The sequence below is a fragment of the Apodemus sylvaticus genome, chromosome X, assembly GCF_947179515.1.
Source record: "Apodemus sylvaticus chromosome X, mApoSyl1.1, whole genome shotgun sequence".
Classification (NCBI taxonomy): Eukaryota; Metazoa; Chordata; class Mammalia; order Rodentia; family Muridae; genus Apodemus; species Apodemus sylvaticus.
The window spans coordinates 604,074-611,083 of record NC_067495.1 but is presented as its reverse complement, the minus strand read 5'-3'; positions in this window follow the sequence as shown (position 1 = coordinate 611,083).

The following is a 7,010-nucleotide window of genomic DNA, read 5'->3' as shown; positions in this document are numbered from 1 at the left end:
TATTAAAGGATCACAGCATTAGCAAAGTTGAGAATCACTGGATATTTTTATTTGGTTTATTGAGCTTTTATTTTTGTACATTTTTTTCTACTTCTTTCATCTGTTCGAATCCTCTTGCAGGTCTCTGATCAGATTTTAAAAGTGCCCTTTGTAGTAATATTAAATATCCCTGCCTGGGGTTTCTAACCCATCTGCGGTTATTGAGTTCCAGGAAGAAAGACACAAACACACACACATACACACACACACACACACACACACACACACACACACGCACACAGACATACACACACACAAACACACACACAGCCTTTATATATATTTTTTTAATGTGCCTTAGGGAGGACAATATCAGGGCAACTGCCTACTCTCCATGCTGTTAGAATTTACCTTCCTAATCATAACCCAAGCTATTACTATGTTTCATCTGGGCTGCTCTTAGCTCCACATGGCCATGTTTTTTATGGCTCAGCTAATGCATGGTGGCTCTCTTTTCTCCTCCCCTTCTATTCCATGGTGTCTTTTTCCTGCCTCTTCTCTCCTCCTGGTGCTCTTTCTCCATCTCCATCTCCTTATCCCAGACTGTCAGGGGCTTTATCCACCAATGAGAATTAGCTTGGAGGCAGGATCCCAGGGACTATGTGTAGATGTCTTAGAAGCCTGCACTTAGCATTACAATAGACAGTAACAGACAAAAACTCACCACTTAATTTTTCCCCTCTGGGACATTAAGCAGTTCAGTGTCTTTGAATTAGTCATTGAAGGGGTATAAACTTGGGGAGGAAACCTGTGGCCCTGCTTTTGCCATTTCTTTTGTTGCTATGTCAGAATTTGCATTTATGTTCCATGAATATCTGGTTTCCCAAGTGGATCTTCTTTGTGAGTCAATTTCCCTTGAGGGCTCAACACATACTACTAATGAGGAGAAAAGGAATGCTGTAACAGCACCACTGGTATTGTGGGGTATCCACCTGAGAAGTCATAGGTTTAAGTTAATAGAAAATCTTTATTAGCCAGCTAGAGACTACACAGGGTGTTCAGGATCCCTGTGTAGCCCTGAGAATTTCTTGGGGTGAGCTTTCAAACACAAAAATCATGTTCTGGGTTGACAAAACAGTTCTGCAAAAATCAGAAACTCCAAGAATCCAACAGCAAAGTTAGTTTAAAGTCTATCCCAGACCTATAGACTTTGCTAAATTAGGTCTTCATTTTTGTTTTGGCAGGTGGTACTCTCTAGGTGCAGAGTTTTCAGGCCTGAATGTTTCTTCAATCATGAAGTCAGTTGTGCTAAGGTCTGGGTGCCTACTAAGGTCTGGGGACTTGTATACTACCAAAATACATGAGACATAGGCATATAATAAAAACAACTACAATACCACCAATAACCAGAGAAAAGTGGCAAAACTGTAGAATTAAGTATGAACTTAAAAATTTACAAAGCTACAATGAAAAAATTAAATGAGAGGGCAGTTGGGGCTGGAGAAATAATTCAACAGTTAAGACCATGTACTGCTCTTGTGGAGAATCTGAGTTTGGTTCCTCCAGCATCCACATGCATGTTCACAACCACCATCAATTGCAGTTCCAGGGGATCTGAGTCTTCTTCTGGCATCTACAGGCTACTGCTAACACGTAGATATGTGATCTCCCACAAGCACACATATGTCACATGAAAATGAGGGTTGGAGGAGCAGTGAGAGTAAAAAAAGTAAGATTCAATAACGAAAATGGAGAAGAGAACCAAGAAAGAGTTAGTGTTCAGTTATAAGGAGAGGAAGAGGAATAAAAAGAAAAACAAGATTTTTGAAAGTAACACTTTAAAATACAGTAATATATATATATTAAAAAATACTAAAACATTCTTGGGGGAAAAGACAAAGAATTAGAGAGAAGTTTGTTTATGATGTATCTAATATTGCACTCTACCATGTTGGTGGTGTGTGTAAGGGCCAGTGGATCATAAGTAGAATCAATTGTAGCTTTTATCAGTTCCCACCATGCAGGATAGTGCTATATTTTGGCTGAAAGACAGATGAAAGTATATGCTATTAGGCTCTGGCCATATTGATGTTAGAAGTACCCCTTCTTCGTATACTAGTGTAAGGGTTCGAAAATTACTGAAGGAAGACTTCAGACTCAGACACTATACAAAGACAAAGAACATTTATTCTGAAGACACAACCAGCATGTGGGGGTCAAGCATTCTCCAAAATGGTGATCCCAGACAAAGGCACACTAGTCTTTTGCTAGGAAACTGGGGGAATTCTTGATGGTTTGGAAATCTAAAATTTCACTGGTGGGTTCTGGGGAGTGGGTCACAGGTGGTCAGAGTTCTGCATTCCTATGTCATGAACATTTAATCATAGGATGAGATAATGCTGCCCAACAGAGAAGTCCCATCCTGAAACAAGATATTTCCCCATTTTTGTGATTATCCCTAGGCTGTTCTTTGGGAAGGGGTTTTGTGAACTTGTTTCTGGGTTTTATGGTCTATTCCTGGAGCTGGTGCATAAGGCCTAGTTGTTAGCATTCCTCCTAGGCTCTACCTAGCATTTACCTGGCAATAGCCAGGTAGGCCTGGCTTAGTATAAAAGGGGCTGTTTGCCTCCTCATTGCTCTCTTATTCTCTCTGACTCTTTTCTGTCCCTGACCCTTCTTTCTCTCCCCATTTCCCTCCTTCCTCTCACGCCACTTGTTCCTGGTCAGCTTCTCCTCTTGTCTTGTCTGTCTGTCTGCCTGTCTGCCTGTCTCTTTTTCTCTGTCTTTACTCCCTTCTCATCTTCTTTCCTGTGTCCTAAATAAACTCTATTCTAATCTATCTACACTATACCCATCACGTGGCTGGTACCTCCAGGGGAAGGTATTGTGTTTATTAAAAAGATAAGGAAGAAAGAATATGTTTGGTGAAGGTACAGTATGATATGGGGAGGGGCGTGTCTCTGCAGGTCCATGCTGAGTGGGGCACTCCTTTCCTCCTGAGGTAACAGCCACACTGATAGTATAGTATAGAATAGAGTTTATTTGGGGCACAGAGTAGGGAGTTGAGAGAAAGGGAGAGAAGAAGAAAGAAGAAGAAGGAGGAGGAGGAGGAGGAAGAAGGAAGAAGGAGAAGTAGAAGGAGAAGAAGAAGAAGGAGGAGAAGGAGAAGAAGAAGGAGGGAAGGAGGAGGAGGAAGAAGAAGAAGAGGAAGAAGAAGAGGAATGAGGAGGACAAGACAACCATGAGCACATGGAGAGAGAGGGGGAAGGAGATTGGGGAGAAAGGGGAAAGACTGTAAGGGAGTAGAAACAAGAGGAGAAGAAACTGGAGCAATAGAGAGAAGGGGACAAGCATCCCCTTGTATAGTAAGTCAGGCATACCTGGATGTTGCCAGGTAACTGCGGGGCAGAGTCTAGATAAAATGCCAACAATTTCCCATTTTGGAGTTAATTAAAAAATAAAAATTAGAAAGAGGTGACGGTGAAGCAGTAATAGGATCATTTAGGTCTTTAGCTATTTCCTACTGACATTGGCGTGATATGTCTTTCGCAAACCTAAGAAAATGCGTATGGGAATGTTGGTCCAGCTTTAGCAGAGTTGGCTGTTGTCTTGTTCTCCAAGGTCTGTAGAACCATTTGTGAATAGATAGAAAGGAGCATGTCCAGTAGTAGAAGTGTCTGTGAAAGGAGATTGGAGCTTCTTTGGAGCTGTTCTGGCTATACTAAATGCCTGCACATGACAGGATGCTGAAACACACACACACACACACACAGACACACACACACAGACACAAACACATATGTAGAGGATAAAGTTAGGGAAGTTTGGGAGGAAAACTATTTCTTAGGTGAAGCATTAAAACCTTTAGGTCTTAGTGGTTATGGTGAGGGGAGTCCTACTCTCAAGGCTTAGGAAAGGAATCCCACCCTCTGGTATAAGTAGCAAGTGAGAACGTAGGGTATTGATTGGCAAGTATACTCATCTGCATGGAATCTATTTGGTTCATGAGAGGTTAGGTCTAAGTGGGCTTCCTGTAGTTTATAAGTTTACAAAAGAAATAAATTTGTTAACATGTACAGTCTTTAAGATGAGCTTAGAGAAGACAAAAACATTTTGTGGAGCAGAAGGAGCAAGAAGGGCTCTTTCCTTCTGTCTTGGAGACTAAATATATTACATTTAGCAAAATGGGAAAAAGCCTTAAGTCCATAGTTGTAGTGGGAAATAATAAAAAATGGCACCATCTCACATTATACCCAGATACCCTCAGGCCCCAGTGACCCACGGCCTCCATGGCCAGCTCTATGCATCATGTTTCTCTTGCTCAGATTCTGCTTACATTCCCAGCCCTCCACCACTGTGGTCAGCAGTCCCAAATCCCAGTAACCCGGTAAGACCTCTAGAGTAACCCGGTAAAAACTCTAAAGGCATGTAATTTATAAGTCAGATTTATGTCAGTAAATTCTCACCCCACAAAATGCCCATACAATTTACTCAGAGCCAATTGATATTGCTATAAATTGCCAAACTAGATAAGACAAATTTCCCTGTAATTATCTGTCCCTTAATCCATAGCTACCTGTGGCTATTTAAAGCCATGCGGAATCTGGATTGTCTTTCTCTTCCTCCATCTTCCTTCTTTCCTCTCCTCCTCTCTTCCTGTCCCTGTCTCTGAAACCATTAGCTCCACCTCCCTTTTCCCTGTCCAATCACAGGCTTCTTGTATGAATATTTAAGTTAATCTGGGGAACATTCTGCTGCACACAGTTAAAAGACTACCAAGGGAAACTTATATTTGAGCATCGTAGCTTATCGTGTAGATTCCACACAAGAAACACTTTAAGTTTATCTTAAGGGCAATCAAAGGAAACCTATATTTGAACTTGTGATTAGTTGGATTGTATAGTGGAATATTTCATTAGGGTGATGCTAATTTATAAGAACTATACTGATTAATGTTAGGAGAATGGCATAGCAAGAAGAAGAAATTTAGTCACTCGAAACAGTTTAGCTAAAGAAGTAGCAGAAGGTTACATCTGTGAAAGCTTACATCTGAACTTGTGTATTCTTTATCTTGAAGCCTGTAGTACATCTGGCAGTCTTAGCTAGGTAACAAACTTATTAATGAACAAATATAGTGGTGGATTACCTTAGTGTATGAAGCTAGGTCTGTTTTCTAGCTATCAAGTTCCAGTTACCTCAGCTGTCAATGTAGTTAGAAATCTGGGAAGATTAAATGGTAATTTAGGAATCAAGTATGAATACAGATGACAGAGGTTGGTTTCTTGGCCACTGCGGTATCCATCACAACTTGGGTGGAGTCAGTTTGGCTGTCAGACCCAGAAGATGAAAGCTTTGCCTTTTTTTCTTGTGGAGTAGATCTCTGTGATATGAGAAATGATGCACCTTGACTTGGCAATGAGACATTTGACTCTCAGGGTGTCTTGTTTGTCCACTGTACAGCTCTGGCAGTGGGCAAGGCAATGGAGTGGCATTTCTCAGTGGTTATCATACCACAATCCAGGAAGTCTTGTCACTGTGCCCATTATCTTCTTGGAGACCTTGACAGATAACTGTTAGTCTTTGGGAATCTCTGTCTTTCATAAGCATAAACATTTAGCAGATTTTTGGCAAGATTGAGAGCAGTATCTACTGAGCATATCTGAGTTAAACAGCCTGTGTTTGTTTGTTTGTTTGAATTGTTTGAGAATGTATCTAGCAAATAGATAGCACAGTATAACTTAATGACAGTAGTAAACACAAGGCTAAACCTGCATAAGGCAATGATCTTTAACCTTTATACTGTTTAGAAATCTGGCCTTGTGGCTATGTATCAGCAGAGAAAAACGCGTGAAGAGACAAACACAAAGAGATAAAGGGCTGAGTTTTGTCTAGAGTACACTTAGCTTAGAGTTGATGTGGACCAGTATGTTAACCTATCAGGGCTGACAGTGGTGGCCACAGCTGTGAAGCCCCTTGGCTAAACTGAGTACTGGCCAAGGACAGAGTGTGCCCAGGTTGGTTTAGGCCCGTGCCATGGGCTGAGTGGGCAGGCGTGCATGCAGGCCCAATTCCCAGGGAGCTGACAGTGGCCTGCAGACCTGGCACTGGGTGGCAGCTCTGGTAGAACCAGTGCAAGCGAACAGGGTGGGGTGAGAGCTGGTGTCACAGGAATGTTCTCCTAGATTTCTAGCAACTCTGCTCAGGCAGTGTGAGAGAATTCCTGACCAGGCTGCTGGCAGTAGTGGCTGGTGACTGCTGGAAGGCAGACAGAGCAGGAGTGGGTGGGGCAGATGGTTAAGGGAAAGCAGCAACTCAGCAGAACAGGGGCCCAGGGAGAACCCTGAAGCACAGCAGTGGAGTGGGGGTAAGATCTGCTTGTCCTTGTGGAAGAATCAAGAGGCAGGGTGGCGCCAGGCTCACAGGGCCAAGCTTCCTCCTCCCCATCAGAACATAGAAGCACAGGGAATGGGGGCAGGGTGATGGCTGCTTTTCCTGTGGGAGTGGCAGAGCCAAAGGGGCTTCAAACTAGGAGCAGAACAAGAGCACAGCAGGTGTTAAGAGAATGGGAGGGAGGAGGAAAAAGCCCATGGATCACCAGTGAGAGAATTGTTTTTAAAGTTTCAGTTAAGTGGTCATCTAGAGACACTGCTTGCTGGGTACTGTGCTTTAGACCTAGAGACATCCCAGTAAGTAGGGACAAGGTGGTGAAGACCAACTCTTTGGGTGAGAACAGAGTTATTAAAATGTTCCTACTGGGGTCCCGAGGACAAAATTAATAACAACCAAACCATACTGTGTCATTGCTCAGATGTTAATGGCTGTATGTGAAGGATTCACAGGAAAAACTGGTTTATCTAAGCTTAGGATTTTTTCTATGGCAGCAAGAGAAACCCACTTCAGATGAGATCAAGTGTGGTCAGGGATCGGCCCCCTCCCACCCCCCCAGAGGGAGGGATCATGTAAACTGATTCTTAGAAAGGGAAGGGGTCACCCAAGAGTTAGGGTTCCTAGAGCAAGCATCAGTGAAAAGA